General features: G+C 38.9%; 1 protein-coding gene across 1 annotated transcript in view; it reads right to left on the minus strand.

The window, feature by feature from the left end:
- Positions 1 to 14,366, minus strand: part of SYT14 (synaptotagmin 14) — an 80,388-nt gene extending 66,022 nt beyond the window's left edge. Inside the window, exons 1-2 of the transcript XR_016464033.1 lie at positions 14,234 to 14,366; positions 2,213 to 2,260 (exon numbers count right to left, since the gene is read on the minus strand). The gene's annotated coding sequence lies outside the window, so the exon portion shown is untranslated. The remainder of the gene's footprint in view (positions 1 to 2,212; positions 2,261 to 14,233) is intronic.
- Positions 14,367 to 22,898: the final 8,532 nt, after the last annotated feature.

Consider the following 22,898-nt stretch of genomic DNA (forward strand, 5'->3'; position numbering starts at 1 on the left):
CCGCAGTCATATGGACACCAGTGAAAAGGGAGTGGAGACATGACTTTGCACTAAACAAGTCAAGACTAGAGGGGTTTTTCCCATGTCTGAATACTTAGTTGTCCATCAAACTTTAACAGTGAGCTCACGAACCAAAGAAGCCTTGGCTTTCACAGCATGGTCAAGATATAGCAAAGTGGAAGACTTCTATGCCACAAAATTTGCACTTTTCAGCTCTTTCCTATATAAGCTTGAAATGAGTATCCCGGGCATTAGGGACAGAACTAGAAAATCCCAATTTGACCTGCTCCAGATTCCAACAGGTGCTCAGTTTAGAAAAGCCTTCATATGCTGAGTGGTTAGTATGAATCTGGAGCATGCACCCAAATCCTGACAATCTGATCCAGACCCTGGACACCTGGCATACAAATTCATCCTTAGGCCAGGCCATTTGGCAGACAAAACAATGCAAAACATCTTGAATGCATACCAGATGATGTGAAGTCTTAGATAAAATAATCAATATAGTAAAAGCAAGGAATCTAATCACTACACAACTGAAAGGCATGCAGTGTGATGGCAAGTGCATTATGCTTTACATGCTACTTGTTAAGCAGAGAGAGAGGATAGATTAAAAAATGCACCTGTTCCCACATTACAAGAAGTTTGTCAGTGAGGTAGCTGTGCATATGGGCACAGAAGGCTACAAGAATACACATGGAAACTTGTCTAAAGAAAAAAGGAACCCAATATAACACAAGTATAAATGGTACTAAGGGAACGCTTCTCTTTAAAGCACACTTATCCTTAGGTAAGCCTATAACCACCAATGCTAAAATACATTCCAGGGAACTATTACTAAAAGTTTATAATATCTAAAACCTTAAAAAGAAAAGATGCCCTCTCTTCAATTGAGCTTCCCAGCAATAGCAGTAAAAAACAAACAACTGCTGCCTCCAAGTATGCAGAAAACATTTTTCTTAACTCAGTACAATACCCTGAAACAAATGGCGATGAGCAAGATTAATGAACTTTGCAACTCCATCAGCAGGCTTTCTGAACTTTCTAGTTCAATGAGTTTCATTATTCAGAAAGAAAAACAGAGCCTATTATAGAAGGAATAAAGAGCACCACGGGCACTGACTTATCCATCAATGGAAAGACAGAGATAGCAATAAAGGCTTTGATGTTTTGCTGTTTTTATTTTTTTTTTAAATGGAATAATGTAGAGCTTAAAAGAGAAGAAAAGCATTTTTAATTGCAATACCATGAAATGGCATACAACTCTATATCACTCCTTCAATAAATTATTTGGAAAAGACAAGTTGTGGCCATAAAGCCGTTTTTTACCTTAACCGGTAGACTTAACTTTGAGGGTAGAAGGCAGTATGTACATGAGTTTGGGTTGGTTTTTTTTATTTTATTTTTATTAAAACCTTTAAGTAATTGCAATGGGAACACTCTTCTGACCTAATGGTGAGTCAATTCAATGAACTAATCCTTGAAGAAACATTTTTTTTTAATAAGATTAGCTTTCAGATCAGAACACAAAGACTCAACAGCAACACCACTGCAAAGCAAGCAGAAACGAGGGTTGGGCTGGCAAAGGGTGGGGCAGAACACAGGACTGCATCTAGTCATTCTATGAACTGAACTGCACCATCAAACTGAAACTTTGGTCATTTTAACTCAGCTTTAAACCTATAAAAGCCCTCTCTTGAGCACAGTTCTATTTCATACTCTATCAATTACAGGTTTTATAACTGATAAAGCCTGTTTTCATAAAATGAGTCACTAGGATTTCAAGAAAATATAGGAAGAAACAGGCAGCCCATTACATCGCTTATTTAAAATACCCTCACAACATTCAACCATTACTTGAAATCAAACCAATCTACAAAAATCTGACAGTAAAAGGCAGAGATTACAGTTTATGTATTTTGTGGTTTCCTATCACTGCTGAATAAAGTTGACAACTTCCATGAAACTCAGTGAATATTGGAAATACTTTCTTTTCTGTGACAGTGCATGTTCTATTTTGCAATTCCAAAATTTTACTTTATTTCATGATTATTTTTTTTAAATTTACAGTGTCAGCATCAAAAGATTTTGCAATACAAATACACAACACTAAAATAAAAAAAAAAAAATTAAGGCATTAACATTAAGGAGCTGATAACTCACCAATACTATTCACAAGCTAGGAAGGTAGTTTTTGCAAAATGTTGCTTACCTTTTCTAATGCAGATTAGCTCATGTACACCACAGGTTCGTTCTCCACCTATCCGAAAATAAAACATTAGAAAATGTTAACAAATTAAAAGTATTTGGCTTCTGAGTAAAACTTGTAAGCAGTGGAAAGAAAAAAGCAGCAAAATCTATCATTTAAGAAAATGCAAATGATTGCTTTATTCAAAGGATATTCTATATAAATTGAAGATTTGCTAAATAAGTAAATGTATCTTTGGCTTAACGTTGTGAATGATAATCCAGTTGTAAGAGTTTTACAGAAAATTAATAATGAGAAAATTAAAAACACAAGCAGATAAACAGAAATACTTCTAAAACTGTTTATGAAGCATATTTTCCCATTTCAAAGGAACCATCATCTACACAAGAATTCTCAAAACATCAGAAATATTTCTAACACAATGAAATGCCAAAATAATTTTAGCAGTATTTTGAAGAATAAAAATTAAAAAAAGAAAGTGAGAGAGAGAGAAAGAGAGAAAAAGCCTGTAACTAAGGTTAGGAGTGGCAGGGCTAACTTGGAATTTCTCTTCAAGAAGTTTGTCGTTGTTGCTGCTTTGTTTTTAATGATCTTCAACAACAACACAATAGCTATAAATAATTTGAGATATGTATAATGCAATAGCAAAGCTGTTGCTAGAAATACTAAATTTTAGTTTAAAGCATTTTAATGTTAGAACTAGTACAGAGGAAAACAACAAATAATATACCTAGTAAGGACACTAACGGAACAATATTGGAAGAATACATTTCAATTATGTGAAAGGAGCAATACTTTTAATGTCACCCATGACACATGTGGGACAGAACCCAAAATGACCTACTCCTAAATCCTCCTAAAGGAGGAACTGGCAAAACTGTTGAAGAGATTCTTTTAATGATATTGAGAAACTACTGAAAAAGTTTATTTTTATTATGATTCCTTTATATTGAATACATTTACACTATTCATGATCTTATTCTCTTTTAAACTGACACATTTTGGAATGTTGTTCCTGAAAGTCAAACCTTAACCACACGCTAATGCCTACTAAGCCAGTTTTCACTGACTACAAAATAACAAATTTTTTATAGGAATACCATAGAATCATAGATTCACAAGGTTGGAAATGACCTGTAAGATCATCTAGTCCAACCATCCTCCCATTACCACTGCTACCACAAGCACTAAACCATGTCCCGTAGCTCCTCACCATATCCCGTAGCTCCTCATCCAGGTGCCTCTTAAACACTGCCAGGGATGGCGACTCCACCACCTCCCTGGGCAGGGCATTCCAGTGCCTGACCACTCTCTGAGAGAAAAAGTTCTTCCTTATGTCTAACCTAAACCTCCCCTGGTACAGCTTTTGGCCATTTCCTCGGGTCTTGTTCGTTGCCCTGGAGAAGAGGCCAAACTCCTCCTCATCACAATCTCCCTTCAGGAAATTGTATAGTGCAATAAGGTCTTCTTTGAGCCTCCTCTTGTCCAGACTAAACAATCCCAGCTCTCTCAGCCACTCCCCATAAGACTTGTGCTCCAGACCCCTCACCAGCTTCGTTGCCCTTCTCTACGCACATTCCAGGACACGTGGAATACAGAACTGAAGGGTTCTGTTCACGTACGTAATTAGGCACGGTGCTCTGAAACTTTACAAAAACACAGAACTGTTCTGAAAATCCACAAACAACCTATTTAATATATACTAATCACTTCAGAGCTCCAAAAACTTCAAGACACTCTAAAACAAGCTGTAGTTAACAAAATACTTTTTACCTAACAAAAACATGGAGTAAGGATGTTATGATAAAATATCAACTAATATGTAAAGACATTCAAGTACAAAGTGTTGGTAACAAAATCGTTTCCACCTCATAAAAATGTGTGTTACACAGCACTTCCTTCATTCCATAAAGAAATGATGCCATATAATAAAGGATTTTATAATATCAGTTGATATTTAAATCTCATAACTGAAAAGTGCCAACTGCTTATAACAGTAAGAGTTTTGAGAGGACGCATTTCTTGTAGTGAAATTTACATTCTGAACAAATAACTGTAAGAAATCCATCTATAAAAGGAAGAAGGATAAAAGGGATCAAATAAGTGGAATAAAACATAACTCTCCTACAACAGAATGCTTATCAAGTACGAAGTTAGAAAGCATCCTCATTTTATTTGAGCTTCTTTTTTTTTTTTTTTTTCCTTTAATACTCAGCAATCTAAACCACAAGTCTTGAAGATACTTCTGAAAGGGAAACCAAATACCAGTGAGCCAGCCTGATGTTTTATACAGTCATCATCATTACAAAATAAAGCAATTTAGAAGATGCTGAAAAGAGAGTATTATTAAGGATTGACCAGTACCATTCTTATGTTTTCCTTTCAAAAACCTTTTCAGAATAAGAAAAAATAGATTTAAAAAGAATCTTGGCTTATGCCATTGAAGAAATCAAATTTGGGAAGATTAGAATCTTCTTTGAAGTCATTACAGCCATCTTCAGGCTATAAAAGAGACTTAAAGAGTGATCAAAACACTTCTCTCCAGATTTTCTCTTCCCAGTAGATTTAAATTCAGAAGTGAACAAAAAAAACCTAATAAAAAATATTTTTTTTCATAAAATATTCACCTAGAAATGTTTGTGAGAAGACCAACGAGCAGCATTAGACTTTCATTGTATGTTATAGTCACTGAATTCAACAAGCACAAAATCCCATCATAAAATACTGATGTTAGTTATGGATTTTGCATTGGTATCTTCTGTTTTATAAAGAAAGGTATCTTTTTCAATTGTTTACGTACTAAGACATGATGAGGTTTCACTAAATAAAGCCTTTTTATTAAGCCTTTTTAATCAACTATGATATTATGTAGAAGATTTACACAATTTAATTCATTATTTTAATTTTGACTGTTTATTTTTCTGGAAACTCCTACATGCTGTATCACATCTAATAGGTAATTAATCTTTTACTCTTTTTCTGAATTGCTTTCAAATGGGAACTGATTGTTAAATAAAAATACATAAAGTGACCTACATGTTTTGTAAATAAAGTCAAAGAAAGCATCTTTTTTATTTAAGCAATTAATTAAACATGCAAAACATTATCCTCAAGCGAGTCGGGAAGATTTTTCTTTTCCCTTGAGTACTTCAAAATTGCGGAACTAATACATTTTTGACATCTTGCTTTTATTCACTGTTTAACAAATGAATACAATTTTCCTGTCCTTAAAGCTCCCAAGAAAGCTCTCAGCTTTGAATAATAATGAAGAGCGATTGAAAGAAACTAAACTGTAAATATGAAAATATTTTGCATGACTGTATGAAGTCAACTGTTAATTCAGCATTCCAGCAGTTTGAAAAGATTGGTTTAGACTGCTTTTGTCTTGGTTAGCTCACAAATCTCTTATCAGTGCTATGACCCTCTGAAATTTTCAGTCTTTGAATATTAAAGTAACTGATGGTAGGTCATCACAGTTTTACAATTAATAGTCCGGTTGAGATATAAACTGTTCTTAATTCTACTCCATATTGACTGTGAACATCATATTTTATTTAACAATTTAAAGTTTAAGCTATTTTGCTTATAAAACTACATAACACAACAAAAGGCAGCTGAAACATTTGATGAAGTTTAATTTTCTCAATTCAAAATACAGGTTTGTACACCAAGACTCTATTTGCAAAGTCAACTATCACAATTTATTACATCAAAAAGGTGAAAAGGTGTGCATTAAAGCCACACCACAGACAAAACCACACCAGAATTATGCATCAATTAAACTGTAAAATTTGTATCCTTCTAAAGCTAGTACAATTCAAAATCCAGAAATCTATTATGTTTGGACTTGAGCTGTAACTCCACTACTAAGTGCTGAGAAGGACTAGCTAGAAATTTTTGCATTGGCATTGTCACAGAGGTAATCAGACTGGGAGCGATTTCTGGCTCTGTGAGGGATTTCAGAGCAGGATCATCTTGCCAGTATGTTTCTCAGGGCCTTAGCCAACCAAGTTCTGCAAGAGATTCTCTGAACATCTTTCTTACTTTCAGTTGGGATTTCATGTTTAGTAGCTCACACCAGTTACCTCATGCTTTCACTGCACACTCTCCTCATGTGCCAAGTACTACAGCCCCCACCAGCTTGGCAGCACTCTGCTGGAATTTCTTCTTTGTTGGTATCTCTCATACTGGGTTTACAGCCCTTTACAGAGACAGCTGACACTGAGGCACACAGCTGATCCGTCTTCAACTTGCTGATCACCAGAACTTCAGATTCTTTTGTGCAGAAATACTCCTGCCAGCCCTCCCCCAGCTGGCAGTGATGCCTATGTTTACCAATCTTTGTGAAGGACTTCACATTTGTCTGCTGAACTTCATATGGCCCATTCTTTCAGCTTGCTGAGCATATGCCTTATCACATCCCTGCCCTCCTGCACATTAACTGTTCCCCTCTCTGCTGTCACCCACACAAACTCAGCAAAGATACATTCCATCCCTCTGACAAATATGTCAAAGTCTCAATTCCAGAATCAGTTTTGTGGTGCAAGTCAGGATGCTGTGTATAAAACAAATTATTCTTCAGTTTAGTAGCAAATCCACACATTAGTACTTGCAGTAGAATTACATCACATCACTGAAGTCTGTCATCAGGTGTGACTTCAGAGGCAGACTTTGTGTGACAACTTTCCAATTGAGGTTTGCATTTTCATTAGCATTTTCATAAGTTTGGACAACATTCAGCAATCACTCACTTAATATTTTACTCAATATTAGACAATTGTTTCTTCTAACCCATGATATCCCACTGCAGAATGACAAAGCCATGCTGCTAAGCAGCATAACTGGTGAAAAATCCAGTTTTAAATGAATGGATAGCAAACCACAGAAAAACAATAAAAAGAGCCAAAAACACTTCACAGAAGGGTAACTCTATTGCTGGTATCAGCATGGTTTTTTTCTTTAAAAAATTACATGGACTTATCAGCCCATCTCACCCACAGTGTAAAATCACCTCTGCATTCCTGCAGCACTGTTTACAGTTTTAGTCTACAAGTCTACAATACTGCAAATGTAGAAAAATGAAATGTTTACAATTGAATACTTGGTATAAGTTAAAAAGCAAACAACATTAGAATTTATTAGTAAAGAGACATCAAATACAAAAAAAAAAAAGTTCTACTTTATGCAACTATTACATGCTCACACCTGCATATTTCATGTTGTTTGGGTCTCTTCTCTATCCCTCTACCTCGTAGGATAAAACAGAACCACTGAAGGCATAGTGAACAGAAAAAGAAAATCCATACAAGCACATGATACTTTTCATATGCAGAGTAACATTATAAAGAAGATTCTCAGACTTGCAAAAAAAACATCAACGGATGGGGAACATTCACAGGTAAATAAAGAATGATTATTCACTGCCTAACCCACTAATAAGAGAAATAAGTATCTGATTAAATTAGCAGCAGAGGTGTTCAAGATGACAAGTTTCCAAGAGTAAATGCATTATAAAAACAGAAGACTGGTTTCCCTCTTCTACTGTAAAGATCTCTCTTCTGCTAGCAACATTTAAAATCTGTATCTATTAATTCCTTTGCCTATAGATAAGGTCATCTATCTGCACTGACTTACAAATATTTTGTTATCTGACCATGAAGGCAGAGACAAACATCTTTTTTTTTTTTTTTTACATAGAAAATATTTAATGTTTAATGATATTCTATTCAACAGCACCAATGCCAATAACCAATGAATTAGCAATCAATGACAATTAATTAAGAATAGCATAGTCATTTCTGTTTGTAAAACAAATTGCGTGTTCAATCCTACCCACACTGAAACAAATGGAATCTGTGTGTCCAATTCTACCCACACTGAAAATAAATGGAAGCTGTGTGTCCAATCCTACCCACAGTGAAATAAATTGAAACATCTCCACTGGTTATAAAAACATGAAAATATTATCTCAGCTTCCTTTCTACCCACAATCACAAGACACTTTTCTTTCCTCACTCTTCTGACAACTGAAATACAATTTTACCTTGTTGTCAGTCAAGTACTTCTTCCAGTAAGACTTATTAGTGGAAATGAAGAGGTACGGGATATATGACTAACATTCCATATGAATGGTTTCAAACAGACCTGATATAAAACCACTTTTATTTTTTATTTTTTTTATTTTTATTTTTTTAAGAAGAGTAGAAAGTGAACCAGCACCTATAATAAGAATGGTTACCTCACTGCAAATGACAGAATAAACACTGCCAATCTACATGCACTACCATCAGATGCACTGGAAATAAAAAATGACATCAAGAATTGATAGTAACAAAATAAAAAAAATTAGTATGACGTTCAGCTAATTCCTACTACCATTTTTAGTTAGTCAATACCACTGAATCAACACTCTAGAGCAAAGTTTCATAGCACAAATCAAGCCAAGGAACATATCTTTATGATTAATAATCCATGGACTTATGCATAATTTATTTTAAAAGTACACGTTGTAATAAATTAGTTAATCAAAGAAATTGCAAGAAAAACACGCCCATGGAAATAGCATGTGTAACCAGATTTTTCATAATTCAGATTAAACGTAAAGTAAGCTTGTGATACAAAGAGAGATTGCTAGCAAAAATCTGTATTTCAAAAGATTCCAGGTAGAAACAAAAATGTTTATTTTAGACTACAAAACAAAAATACTTGTAAGATATGTGTAAATCATTCTGAACCTATCATTTTTCACATCAGAGGATGTTCCTCTGCAGAATGTAACATATTTGCCCACAAACTCAATATTCATTTGCTGTCTTACAAATAATCATGCCAAAGTTTCTCCATATCACTCGAGAGATGGACTTACACAGACAGCAGAAAACATCTCTCACCTCCAAGAGTTAAATACTCAAAGATTAGAAATGGCAAGGATTAAAAGCTGACTTGAAATCCCCACTCCAATCCCCAGATGCACATTTAGTTTGACACACAATGTAAGACCTTTGCCCTCTCCAGTACAAGAACTGACAATGTTCAGGAGAAAGCCTGAGAGAGTCAACTCCAGGTCACTCCCACCCTTCATTAAAAAAGCTGGAAGAAGTCTAGTGTGCTGGCTGGGAAATAACAAGAAGAGAAAGTCTGACCGAAGAGTTATAGCAGTTGAAAGATCTCCAGAAGACAGCAAGACTCCTCTTAGTTATAAATCTGTATTTTGATGGACAGTATAAGCCAGCACTTTTAATCAGGTAGACACTGGGTGTTCGCTTTCCTGCATGTCCATCCTGAATGCCAAGAGCTTCAATTTGCAATGGTGCCAAGCATTCAAAATGAACTGGATTCCAGAATTTCACTCTGAACAGATCACCTCTTTTTATGCGAAGTACAACAGTTTCATCTCAGCCCATGGGGAGTATGTCAAAAAGATGTCTGCAGAGCATTACAGGTTGGATTTTTTTTTAAAGCCACCCCACTGTATTACCTTAAAGTAGACAGAGAACTAATGGCTTTTTAATTTCAATTGGTCCAACAGTACAGTGGTGATAATGTAACACAAATCTATCCAAGAAACTTTTGATTTTGCACATGGCAAGGTTTTACTATCATCAGCAAGTAATGCAGGGAACCATGCTTAAAATGACAACAGAAAAAAATTAACTCCTGATAACTCTCGCTGAATAGTTTTCACTATGGACAGTGAATGAGCATAAAAAAATATTAAACAGATTCTGTGTGACTGATTAAACCACATACCTTAACAATTGATCTACTCCACATTTAACAAATGCATTTAAAGTCGGTCTAACATGAGTGAAAAATGTGGCTTCTTACATTTAGGCTTTATCTAATACAGTTGCTTCTCCTTGACACCTCCCTTGGCTGCACCAGCTTAGATTCAGAAGTACAACTCAATCCCATTCAGTGGTTATCCTATTCAGGTCAGCACTAACCTGAGAATCTCCTTGCCATCTTACACCCTCACAATATGAGTATTGCAGCAATACCCCCAGGTAAAGCAGAAGTCAGGATGAAGCTATTCCCTAGGGCAGATTCAACCCATGGGACACACACGATATTCCTACATAGGCACTGCATAGGCACTTCTTCTTTCCTTGGTTTCTTGTCTAGATTATGAAGCTTGTGATTATGTATAGTTTTAACGTAATCCTTATGAAGCAGGGTTCACCTCTCTCTTCTTATATTCATAATGAAAAGTAGCTTAACTTGGGCTTTGTTTCTCGAAAAAGTGAGTGTTACATAACCAAAAAGTCTGTTTCCCACACCATTCTTCCATTGTTGATGAATTCACAGGCTAATTAATGCTAAAATTGATAAAAAATTGTCAGAACATAATAGTTTTAGGATTTGAAGTTTCATGAAAATCAGCAACCATCTACAGCACAGCCACAGATCTCACCAAGCCCAGGGGCAGCCAGCCTGCTGCCAATCAAACAGCTGGCAGATGAGGAATGAAAGGGAAAACAAGCCTGCCAGAAACACTGGAGAGCTGAGGGCACTCCAGAGACACTCAGGAGATGCAGGAACAAAATGAAAGGTATTCAAAAGCTTAGACATAAGAGGAGGACCTCCATGTACTACAGGAGGAACCATAAACAGATGGGAAAGTATTATTCTGGTGGGATCACAAGGAAAAAATATGAAAAGCCATCTTCATTAGTCTCATTACTCAACCAATAATTTATAAATTACAGCACTAAGCTATAAATCTTTCTTCTCTGCTACATCCATTAGTCTGTATGGCTCACTATTCTCTTCAATGCCACATCTGAATTCTTAGCACTAATCTCACGAGGAAAAATAACTACCTGAAATGGTTCACCTCTAAATTGCATTCCATTCCTTGAAAAATGCACTGTTTTGTGCAGCCGAAACCATGCTACATATTCAAATGCAGCAGAAATGGATCTACGAGGGTACACAATTCTGTCTCAGATTATAGAGCCTCCACAGTGATTTTTGTGTTTCTTTTCCATCTCCCTTGCAATATTTCTGTTTCTAGCTCCTCAACCAGAATCAAATCAAAACTCTTAAATCAGGTACCAAAGTCTTGCTATTACTCGGGACAGGATAAAGAAACCAAATGACTGCTGCTACAAGGAACATTACCATGATGATGTTGAAGGACTCTCAGAAACAGTCCCATAACTCTTGCTCTTCCCAACCCCAGCAAACAGCCACAGGACACCAGGCCCAGACAGCTGTAAGATGACCTCTATCAGACTGTTGGCCATTCTGTCTTACTGATCCTCTCGGTTTTGTCTGACTCCCCACTTGCCATCCTCCCCATCCTGATATTCTCTGTATTGAACAAATTTGCTCCATCCACAATTTGTGGGAATATTAAACAATAAATCACCTTGTATCTCAAAATACACCTGCTACTAAATACTAACACTAATTTCATTTATGAAGAGAAATATATCAGAAATAAGAACCATAAATAAAATTGTTTAATACAATTTACACTCAAAATCTTCCCATCAGGTTCCCCTCTGCTGTTTCCTAGCAAATCTGAGATTACCTAAACTATGCAAACTATGTACCTGATACCTATAAAACACAAGCAAAACAAAAACAAACACACAAATAAAAAAAACATTATTTTACATAACATTAAGTGTCTAAAGAGAAAGATTTAACTGCTCTTGCAATTGGCTAAATTAGGGTTTTGAGTTTGGTCACCTGAAGAAACCCTACTTTCTAAAGGCCCACCACTAACCATAATGCAAAAAAAAGTAACTAAGTACTGTCACTGATCACAATAATAAGGGTCCCTAGCCAATGGCTCCTTGGTTCTCTCAAACATTTGATACAAAAAGCCTTTTTTGTTTTTAGTGTTAGAACCAATGTAAACTGGTATTCTCACATAGCAACAATGAAAAAAGTGCTCACAGACTTTTAAAAGCAGCCAAAAGCTCTACATTTCTTGCAGATCATAGAATCATATTTTAATTTGAGCTCTTTTAATTTTGTGCACTCTTCACAAAATGCATATATTGGGCTCCAAAAGAATTTTGAACTATATTTATTTTTCAATTTGAAGTTTATAGTCATGCTTAAATCACATGGCTTTACCAAAAATTAAACATCCTCCTCTCCGCCTCCAAAAAATCTATGCAACTGCACAGTCTTTAAACTCATGCAAAGTATTTTATTTACTTAATTAAAAACATTTTCATATTTAGATGGTCATTAAATAAATTCTTTATTTTGACTTCTTTGAGTGTGATCCTGACTCCAAGAGTCAGTATTCACCCAAACCAAGCTCATGTTTTTAAACACTGCTGAGCAGTAAACATCAGTGTTCACCAAAGGCAGATACTGTAACACAAACAGGAGGAGGAGTACACTGAATAAAAATTGGAACACCTACTAACAAACCTACAGCAGTCAGCTATTCCATTGAGAACATGGAGGATTCCTGCTGCAGAACACATAGGAGAATACATTTTGTTTTCTGCTTTCAGGAAAGAGAATTAAGTAAAAAACCCAGCAGATCAGTTTCACGATCGGATACTTTTACCCCTGCCTCACCTTTAATTGCATAAACTGTAAGCCAAATTCTGGACTCATGGGATGGTTTGGATTGGAAGAGACTTTAAAACCCATCCAGTTCTACGCCTGCTTCCTTGGACATGGACCCCTCCCACCAGACCAGGCTGCCCAAAGCCCCATCTAACCTGGCCTTGAGCACCCCAGAGCTTACGTCCTATTATGGTTGCTTCAGTTCTACAAGACATTTGTTCTATTTCTGTAGTTTGGTCCCAGTGAAAAGCGTTTCATTCTTTTCACAAGTTAGATTGCTTAAATCATCCATGAGCATTTGTTTTAATTTTTAAGAAGTAATATCCAAAATCCTCTGAAAATACAAAATACGAATTTTTATTTGTCGTGAATACTTTCCATTCTAAAAAACGTTCTCGAAGGCTTTTGGAATAACGTAGCCTAAGAGAGAAATAACGAAAGCCTAAGAGATTTTGAGAGTCTGGCAATTGTTTTTCTGAGCCTGAGTTACTTAAAAACTCCATCTCCAGCAGGCGATGTTGCGATCTTCACGCCAACACGAAGACGGCTTTTCAGCACTGGACAGCTCCGGTCCTGGAGCGCACGGCTTCCGAGGCAGGCTGAACAGGCAGCCCTGCCGGCGCAGCGCAACTTCTCCTTCCCGAGGCCTGATTCACTAATTCAAGGCAACTGACAGCACAGAAGCATCCCGCATGCAAAACAAAGGGGAGCAGCTTGTTTATTTACCCGACAGTTTCCCTAGAATCTTTAGGCTAAGACAACAGAGGCTTTCAAAACCAAGTGCTGGGGCGATCAAAGCGGCACATCTTAAAACCTTGTTTTCCTGAAACTAAAGTTCTAAGATTTTTTTTTTTTTTTTAAGGATATGTAACAAAGCGTACAATCATTCTCAGGAGGGAGAAGGAAGGCTTCAAAACAAAGCCCTTCCTTTCCCGACGACCATCTCCAAGCAAACCCAACAAGTGCCGAGCGCATCTCACTCCTTTGTTGCTCTCCCGAGTGACGGGCAGAGGCCGGAGGGGCAAGCTAGTTGTAAAGCGGCCCATCGAGTCCCCCGGGAGAGGAAGGTTTACACCTCGTCGCGACCGACCCCCACTCCCGGGGCTTCTCGCAGGCACTCTCTGCCCGCAGAGCCCTCCGGCACAGCTCCCTGCCAGCCCCGACCCCGGCGGGGCCGCCGAGCTCCGGAGCAGCCGCCCCCGCCACCCCAAGGGCGGCTCACGGCATCGGGAGGAGGCTCCGGCCACAACGCCGCCGCCTCCGCAGCGCCCACGGGCGCCCGCCCGGCGCCCGGCATCCGTCCTCCTCCCCGCGGCCGCCGGGCTGAGCAGAAGGGAGGACGGGGAGGAGGCGCCCCTCGCTCCCCTCAGCCCGGCTGCGCCCCCCCAGCCGTCCCCCTCCTCGTGCCCGGGGGAGGGGAGGTGGGCCGTGGGAGGAGGGGAGCGAGCGGGGACGAGGGGAGCCCGTTATTGGCCTACTTACCATCAATCGCCATGATCCCCGCGGTGGGCCGTACCAACTGGAGCGCACGCAGGAGAGGCGCCGCCGAGCGCCGCGGCTGCCAGACGGGAGCGCCGCTCGGGGCCGGGCGGGGGTGGCGGGGAGCGGGTTTAGGGGGGGGGGCGGGTCGGCGGAGCGAGCCGGGGCGCGTGACTCCTCCCCTCGCCCAGCGCGCGCGCGCGGGCGCTCGAGCGGCGGCCGTTGAACGGGCGAGGCGCGCGCCCGCGAGAGCCCAACGGCCCCGCCCCGGCGGCAGGTGGGCGATGGCCGGGCCGTGCGGGGACGCCCCGCCCGCTATGGTCTGCCCGGGGGGAGGCGGGGGGGGCTTCCCACTGTGACTGAGATGGGGTAGGGGGTACACGTGACCTCCCTCCGCCCTTACAGCTGTGTAGTTAAAAGATTGATTCCTTCTCCCGACAAATAAAGCGATTTCCTCCTTTTAGGGGAAAATTACTATTTTCCCAATAACTGGTCGAGCCAAACAACGCTGAAATATTAGTTTTAGTCGATGGTTCCATCGACTCCACGTGCAGCACCTGAGCCAGGTGTGCTGCATTCCTGCCCGTGCAGGTGTGAATGCCTGCACGTTCCAGTGGCGGCGCTGAAAATACCCTCCTTTTGCTAAGCAAAGCTGTTGAAGACAGCATACGTCAGAATTAGTTACCCCTCTGCACTGCTCCGCGATGCACGATCACTGCGTGATCACTGAGGCTGCTCCCTCCTGTCCCACCTCTGACTGACTGGGTGCACTGGGCAGACGGCGTCTGAGAGTCAATCCGGTTTTGTAGAGAATAAAGACACCGGAATTCTCACTTTTCAGTGCCTTTTGTTTCCCACTTTAACATTTTGTAACCATAGGGTCTGATTTCCTATGGTTTTAGGGGCATAAAACAGTAGTCATGTTCACAAGGTAGGTATCTTCAGACGAATGGGACATCTTCACACTTGTAATTATCTCCCACAAATGCTTGAAGGAAACGTAATGCTAAAAGGGATGAGATGAATTTAGAAGGGTTTAACCTTATGGTACTGGACGCAGCTCTTTTTGAGGGGAGCAGGTTGCTGACTGGTGGGAATTGGACCGTGCAGGTTCTTTGCTGTGGCTCACATCCTCCCCTCACACCTTCCTGCCTCCACTCCTGCCCCACTGGTTGCTTCTTCCCCTGACAGAATCACACGGATCATGGAACCGAACCACAGGACCACACAAAATTCAAACCTTATTCCTGAGAGCGTTGTCCCACCTGTCTCAAGGTCCTCCATCTCCCTCATCGCTGCTTCCGACCTTCATCACCTCCTGCACTCGGAGCAGCCTCCAAAGATCTGCAGATGCTGTCCCACCCCAGATGCCTTCTGTGCTCTTCTTCTAACCCTGCAGAACTCCCCTACAAAAGAAGCAACAAAACTTGTGGTCTTTCTGCTCCCTGGTGAGGCAGCATTCAACACGGGGTGCTTGGAATAAGAAGGAAGATCTTTGAGTAGCTCCTGAGATTAACAGAACAAACAGAAGGGCTGGACTGTGCTGTGGATAAGAACGAGAGGAGGCAGCATGTATGTAAAACTCCTCTGCTGCACAGGAAAGCTGCTTGTACAGTGCTGTTATTGTTTGGAGCTGTTAGGGAACAGAACATGTTCATATATGAAAGCAGCTTTCATGTATAAACTGTCCGAACAGGGAAATTTTCACAAGATCATCAGAAGGAGCATCTTTGGTACCGATTTATTTGTTCTCCTAAATGTTAATTTGCTGTTCAAACCATGGAAACATCAATCTCCTCCAGCCTAACCACCTTCAGAGATGTTTTGTCATATGGAAAATTCAATGCATTTTCTCAATTTTATTCCTCACCAAAGTTAGCAAAAGCAACTTAGGAGCCAAAAAGCAAAGTCAGACTGAGCAAAATGGCCATCTCAGCAAACATGTGTCCCAAAGGACAGGCGTTTGTCCAGACTAAAGCAACTGTAAAAAGGATTTTAAAAGAGAAAATGCCAGCAAAGCTTAAGAGCAAATATAGTCCTCTGTACCAGCACTGACATTTACCTCAAATTACCCCTATAATTTCCTATTCTTTCCTAGAAAGTGTTCCAGCCCTAAAGTTTTCTGCACAGTTTGTCTTATTCACTGTATTTCTGACAGCATTACTGTGTTCAGCACAAGAACCAAGACTCCTGTGGGACTGAGTATGTAAGAGTTGAATTGTTATTGTTCTTCTCACCTTTATTTTTTTTTTCTTCCCTTTTCCCCCCCCTTTTGGCAGTATCCCAGAACAAAGGAATAGATGTCAGAACATCAGCAAAACATCCCAGGGTGCAGTCACACACCTGTAGAGAATCTGGGATCAGTTTGAGATCCTCACAAGTTGTCACATTTATGTGGCTCGTGTTTGCAGTTAACATCCTGGAATGCTTTATTTTCATAAGGATATGTTGAAAACCAGACACTAGATACTACTAGATACTACTGCCCAGTGCCATACCAGTCTTATTTTTCACTTGTTATCAAGAGGGACAAATCCTGAACAAAGTACCAAATCTATTTTGGTTTTCGTACAATTGCAGCAGTGTAAGCTGTAGCTTCATCCATTCCCCTCGTAAAAGGAATGCAGCCAATCGGTTCTAAATGTGTCAGAGACTCCCTACAAAATCCAGGGGCAACTCTTAGCTAACGGTACTTTCATGTGGTGCTATTCATCTGCCACCTGTACAGAAGTGCAAAAATTTGCAAAAGATGTGAATACAGTTCAAAGGGAGACCTTAAGTAAATCAATAGGATATACAAATGATTTGTAGCTTGTCAGTATTTTCCTGTCAAAGGGAAGAACATCACCTGTTGTGACAACGTATTTGCTAACAGCTGGTTTATCTGCTAACTGATGTACATATACAAGTTTTATCCTGAAAACCCTAAAGCTTTCAACAAACTGCCTACACAGAAGCTTCCCCCACTGCACTGACATGAAGCCACTTCAGTGATTAATATTAAAAGCTGCTGGAAACCTTAGCATGAGCAAAAATCCATCAAGTCATGAAGGTCTCAGATACTGTGAAAACAAGGAGAGTAATACATTATTATGTAAGTATATATATGAGATATGATATAGTTTTATAGATGTGGAATAGTGACACAACTGTGTTTTAAGACTAACATATCTTACTACTGTAATTTATTTAAATCTTTGTGAGCTACATAAAAATATTTGGTCTTTCTAAGTAGAACTCTGCAACTATTTTTCTCACAACCAGCATGTTTTCATTTCACAGGGAGATTGTCCTGGAATTTTGAGTTATCTGACCCTCGTTATAAATTGATTCTTTGCACATTTAAGGCATGATCCACACCAAACCTATCCAGATTTTCTCTTCTGCCTTAGCCATACCCATCACAGTATTAGAAAATATATGTTTAAAGAGTCTATGCTTAATTAAAATATAGAGTGTATGAATGAAAAGTCTAATTAAAGGGTTAAAAAACACAGACTATGAGTAATCACAGAGGTAGCAGACACAGATTAATAATCTGCTCATCAAAATGCCAGGCAGATATCCTACCTATAACTGTCATGATCTGTACAAAATGGGCTCAAAGTTAAATAAACAGCAGAAGAAATCTTCAAACAGCTGGACATACATTTTCCACTGGGACATTGCCATTTCAATCAGATCTGTAGGTACTTTGCAAATATATGATTTCACTGAAATACTTGTGGGAGGGACAACGTTGAGAGCATATGCAACGTATTTCATTTCAGAAAAAAGCTTGTTTTTCCAAGTCTTTTTACTTATTCTATTTTAAGATAACATTGAAATTTAAATGTACCGTCTTAACGTTATCAAAATAAACTCTTTCTGTTAGAAAACTCAACCTTTTGCTGAAATTTTCCTTAACGGGGTGTTCTAAGATTATATTTGTATGCACGTGCATGCATACACTTGTGTGTGTGTGTTCCTTTTGTCTGGTTGTCTTCCAGTATGGAATAAAAACAGATTTTGAAAGAATTGATGAAAACTCCCACAAAACTGAACTTCTGGTTTTTTTGGGGGTTTTTTGAACTGTTTATTTCATCGGTTGTTGTTTAAAACCAGAGGCCTTACAAAAGGTCCACTGAGAAGTAGAATGATGTGCAGTTTTAGGGCATTTTACCCGTGCAGATTGTTTAAAGGTATGTAAAAATACCTGGTGCAGCAACATCAAAACAGACAATCCCAAAAGCTCTAAACCAGAGCACTGAAGTTAAAAGCTGACCTCTGAGGGTATCTTCAACTGTTAGCTTTCAAAGCTATGTTTGCTCCAGCAGCTGAAAAGATGGCTAAGGTTTATAATAGAGTGCTGTTCCCTTAATTGATTTGGGATATCAGTTTGCATCTCTCCATAAGAATTTTGGCAGCGATTTTGTGAACAGTGCCAATCAAATTAACAACTTACGTCTGTTCAGATAAGTTTTTCACACAAAGTGCTCATTACTAGAACATTAAATACCTGACCTTTTAATATTAAGGTTTGCACGATCAGGTTGTTGGCACTAAGCAAACAATCTGTGACTCTCAGCCTCAGCTTCTCACTGTTTTTTAGAGGAAGATTAGGAAAGACAGCATGGGTCCTCTGTCAGGAACTGCCTAGCTGTATCTGTTAAGAGTAATATACCAAATACCCTCAAGTCTGCTGTTGTTGGATGAGGATCATAAACCTGACTCTTGAAGCAAACGATCTGGCCAAATACCACTCAGCATATGACTTCATGTTCATGAATAAATGATTGAGAAGTTTAAAAAGAATGTTTCAGTGTTTCAAGCAGTACCTTCCTTCTGTCAAATACAAGGCTCCATGAGGTCAGATTTCCAACTTAAATACATTTGGAAAGAGACCTGCAAGCTATGGCAAAGTGCAAAGATTTTGTTCGGTTTCACATTGCTAATCTATGGGTATGGCATCTGCTACAGAAATAAAAACTGAAAATGTAAATTAAAAAAAAAAAAAAGGATTTTAGTGCCTACTATTTTTGCTGTCATTCAGTTAGGCATGTGTCATGTGCAAACTTCAGGGCCAGATAAGTTTGACAATGACTCTTAATGGTATACTCACTAAGAGCGCAACCAGCACAGGTTACTTGAGGCAAACAGAATTCTGCTGTGTTGCTCTGAACTGTTCTGAAACAAAAGGATAATGAAGACACAGTTGGTACCATTAAGAAAAGAAATGCAAGGAAGTTTCAAAGAAAATGTGCCTATTAGCAAACTACTGTGTCTTGCAAACAACAGAAAACATAAACTAAAACTGTGTCCAAAAGTCCAGTGCTAGAAATAATCCAAAATCCATGTGGACATACCTGTTTTACCACGAGAAACAGAACAAAAGAAGGAGGATTCCTGCAGAGAAAGACCTTCACAAGTTACCTTTCTCCCTCCTTAGAGGAATATCCTTAGCCCATCCCCATCACACTCTCAGAGACGGCAGCACATGCTGCAATTATTCCAGGGCTTTGTGTGTGCTGTTTGGACAGTCATGAAGCTGTCAAACAAAAAGTATAAATGATGAACTATCACAAATGATTGATTCTCTTGGCCTTTTCTTCAGTGGGGGCACTAACTTCATTTTCGCTTTCCTCTGCACAGAAGTTAATTTCCATGAAACTAGAAAGAACCTAATTATCTCTGGGATCTTGATGAACCAGATCAACTGTTTCAAAGTTGAGGCTCCCCTCAGCTTTGACAGGCAGAAGCATTTGGCAAAACAAACATATTCATATAAGCTTCATTTGCTTGGAAAATCAGGCTAATAATTTCAAATACTAGCAAACAGCCAACACAACTTCAGCAAAATAGGAAAAATGAGCCATTCAGCTACAACAGCAAAATAATATGTACAATTTAACATATATTTTACATGAGCAGCAACAAAAAAATCTTGCTTTTTCAAAGACAGATACCACATAGGAATCTCTCAGCACGTAAGTGGAAAGAAATTGCAGTACTTTCTTATAGAACAGTTCTGTTTATTTCTAATAAGAAAAAATGTAGCATACAGTAGCAATGTGAAAAGAGGCAGAAGCACTGCATGGATAAACAACTGCTTAGAAAATTATATCTTTTTTTATGGAATAAATCTTCTTCATCAATAAGCCATCAAAAGTAATTCCATAAAAGAAAACAAAATCATTTACCTTTATTCATACTTAAAATATAAAAAGAGAATGGGAAGATATGATCCAGCTCTTGCAGATGGCTATTTCTATTTAGAAAGATGATCCTAGATGCTAACAGTGTACTGCACTGGCTCCTGGCAGCATAATAACTGTGCTCTCAGGACTTGATCCCATAGTAGGAGGAAAAGCTACAAGTGGATTTTGTGGAGACCGTGCTGTACCAAGCCTTGACAAGATAACACACACAGAGGCATAGTTAAAGATGTCGCAGTGAAGATAACTAAAAAATCACTTTGAATGGTATGCAGGATGAGGGTGTTGTCCAAGCTAGCTCTTCACCAGCTGCACTGAGAATATGCTGATGGGAGAGATTCATCTGTGGTCACCAAGGCAGCTTGTACAAGCAGTGCATTCACAGGCTGCTGTGGCAGCATGAAGCCAACTGTCTCCCAAGCAAAGGAATTGATAACAGCATGACAACACACTTTATGGTGTCAGCTGCTCCCAAAAGCATGCAACCTCTGTTTCATTGACTAGCCCTAAACAAAACTGCCCACGACTGCTGCTGTTAGCTAACCTTGGCCAAGTCCCCTTCTGGATTTCAGGGGCTGCTTTTGCAAAGCTGATCTGCACATGGCAGAGGAGAATCCGGTCTCAGTAGAGAAGGATGACGGTATCTATTCACAAAAGAAAGTGCCTGACAAACACTGTCCCCTTAGCAACCGGTAATGCTGTAGCCGCAGCCAGACCTCTTAGGGTCTTTTCTCTGCAAGGAACTTGCATCTTCAACCAGCTTCATTTTTGTCTAATTGCAGTGACTTATTGCGTGCATCCTCCAATGCATCTGAAAGCTTGAGTCCAGCAAATTTAGCACCCGGCTAAATGTTTCTTCTACTGATAAAAGCTTAACTGTGCCTTTTAATTATTCTCAATATACCTAAGATACATAGCAGCATGTGATCTACTCTGATTTCTGGACTTAGCAGAGCTGTTCTTAATTCTGTTTCTGAACATATGTTCTGTTCTTACTTTTAAAATAACTAGCAGAATATGTCATTCATTCTGATGGCACCGCAAGTATTCTATTGATATATTAATGACTCTACTGAATTTAAAGAATTTTTTTTCTAAAAATATATGCAACCTGCAAAATTGTTAAAAGTCACTGTTAAATGTGAAACCTATTTAAATATATTTCATGATTAATCTCTCTATTGCCTTATTATTAAAGGAGGGTTTTTTCCATAGGGGAAAAAAAAAAGCTCAACACCAGTTATATATAAACTAGAAGTACAGTTCCAGTTATTTAAAAAAACACTTCTTTATAAAACCACAGTAAGATTAAGAATTCTGCAGAAAGGCTGCAGAACTGAAGTTGCAGCATTATTAGTATGAAGTACCCACACTTTATTTACATCTCTTACAGTAATTTAAAAAATGTTGCAAAAGCAGTTCATTAAAATAATTTTGAATTTCCTAGCTTTAGCACATGATTTTGAGAGTTGCCCAGCTTCCAGTCTGGGTGCTATTTAGCAGGAACTACAACAGTGATTTCTGAAATGCACACACTCATCAACAGGGAACTTCACAACGAAAAAAAGATAGTTTTGTTTTGAAAAAAGTCAGTACAAATTAATTCAGGTTTAGTTTGAAGTACATAAAAGAAGTTGTTCAAAAGCCAATCAACTAACTTGCTCTCTCTCCTTTCCACAAGAACCATCTTCTTCCACAAGAAGAAACTGGTCCAGCCCTGGAGCAGCAGAGAAGTAAATGCGACTCCCCAAGGATATTGGCACAACTGCCAGCCTATGGTGGGACTAAAGTAGAATTAGTTTGGTATGGGCAAAGATAAGGTGAGTTAGGTACAAAAACATATGATGGGGCAGAAATGCATTAGCCAAATAGCTTGAAAACCATTATTTCTGCCTGACATGAGCTAGACTCTGGCACAAGTTTGCATTAGCCATCTAAATGTTTTTCACTAAAAGATGTATCTTAACTTCTCTGTTGTCCAAAAAGCTTTAGGTAATTGTATCAAAGTAGAACAGAGTTTACTCTTGGATTTGTTAAATGCCCATCTAGAGCTCACATTATTTCTCAGAGAGGCAAATAAGCAAGAGACTTTAAGGAAAATTCAAAGGAAATGGGGAAAATATTCACAAATTCACTACAAAATGTTTTAAAATGACATAAATGCAAGTTGCCATGCCATATTATTATTACAGTGCTGATAAAACTGTGAGGCAACAGCTATCTATAATGACTCTTCCTAAATTTATGCCTTCCTTGTCCTCCAGTATAAAATTCCTTTTTCATTCTCTCCAGCTACATGCTACTCCCTGTATCCAGGACCTCTTCTTTGCCAACCTCAATCTACTCAATTGCTCTGTCTTGGCAGTACTTTTTGGCTCCCAAAAATTGCTTCAGGTCCAAGTAAAAAATCTATATTGCCCACCACCATTTCCCTTGCCAGTTCTCACAAATCCATTGGTCCCTGTTGCTGGTCA

Source organism: Phasianus colchicus, chromosome 2, assembly GCF_987193195.1.
Source record: "Phasianus colchicus chromosome 2, bPhaCol1.hap1.1, whole genome shotgun sequence".
In the NCBI taxonomy this organism is placed as follows: domain Eukaryota; kingdom Metazoa; phylum Chordata; class Aves; order Galliformes; family Phasianidae; genus Phasianus; species Phasianus colchicus.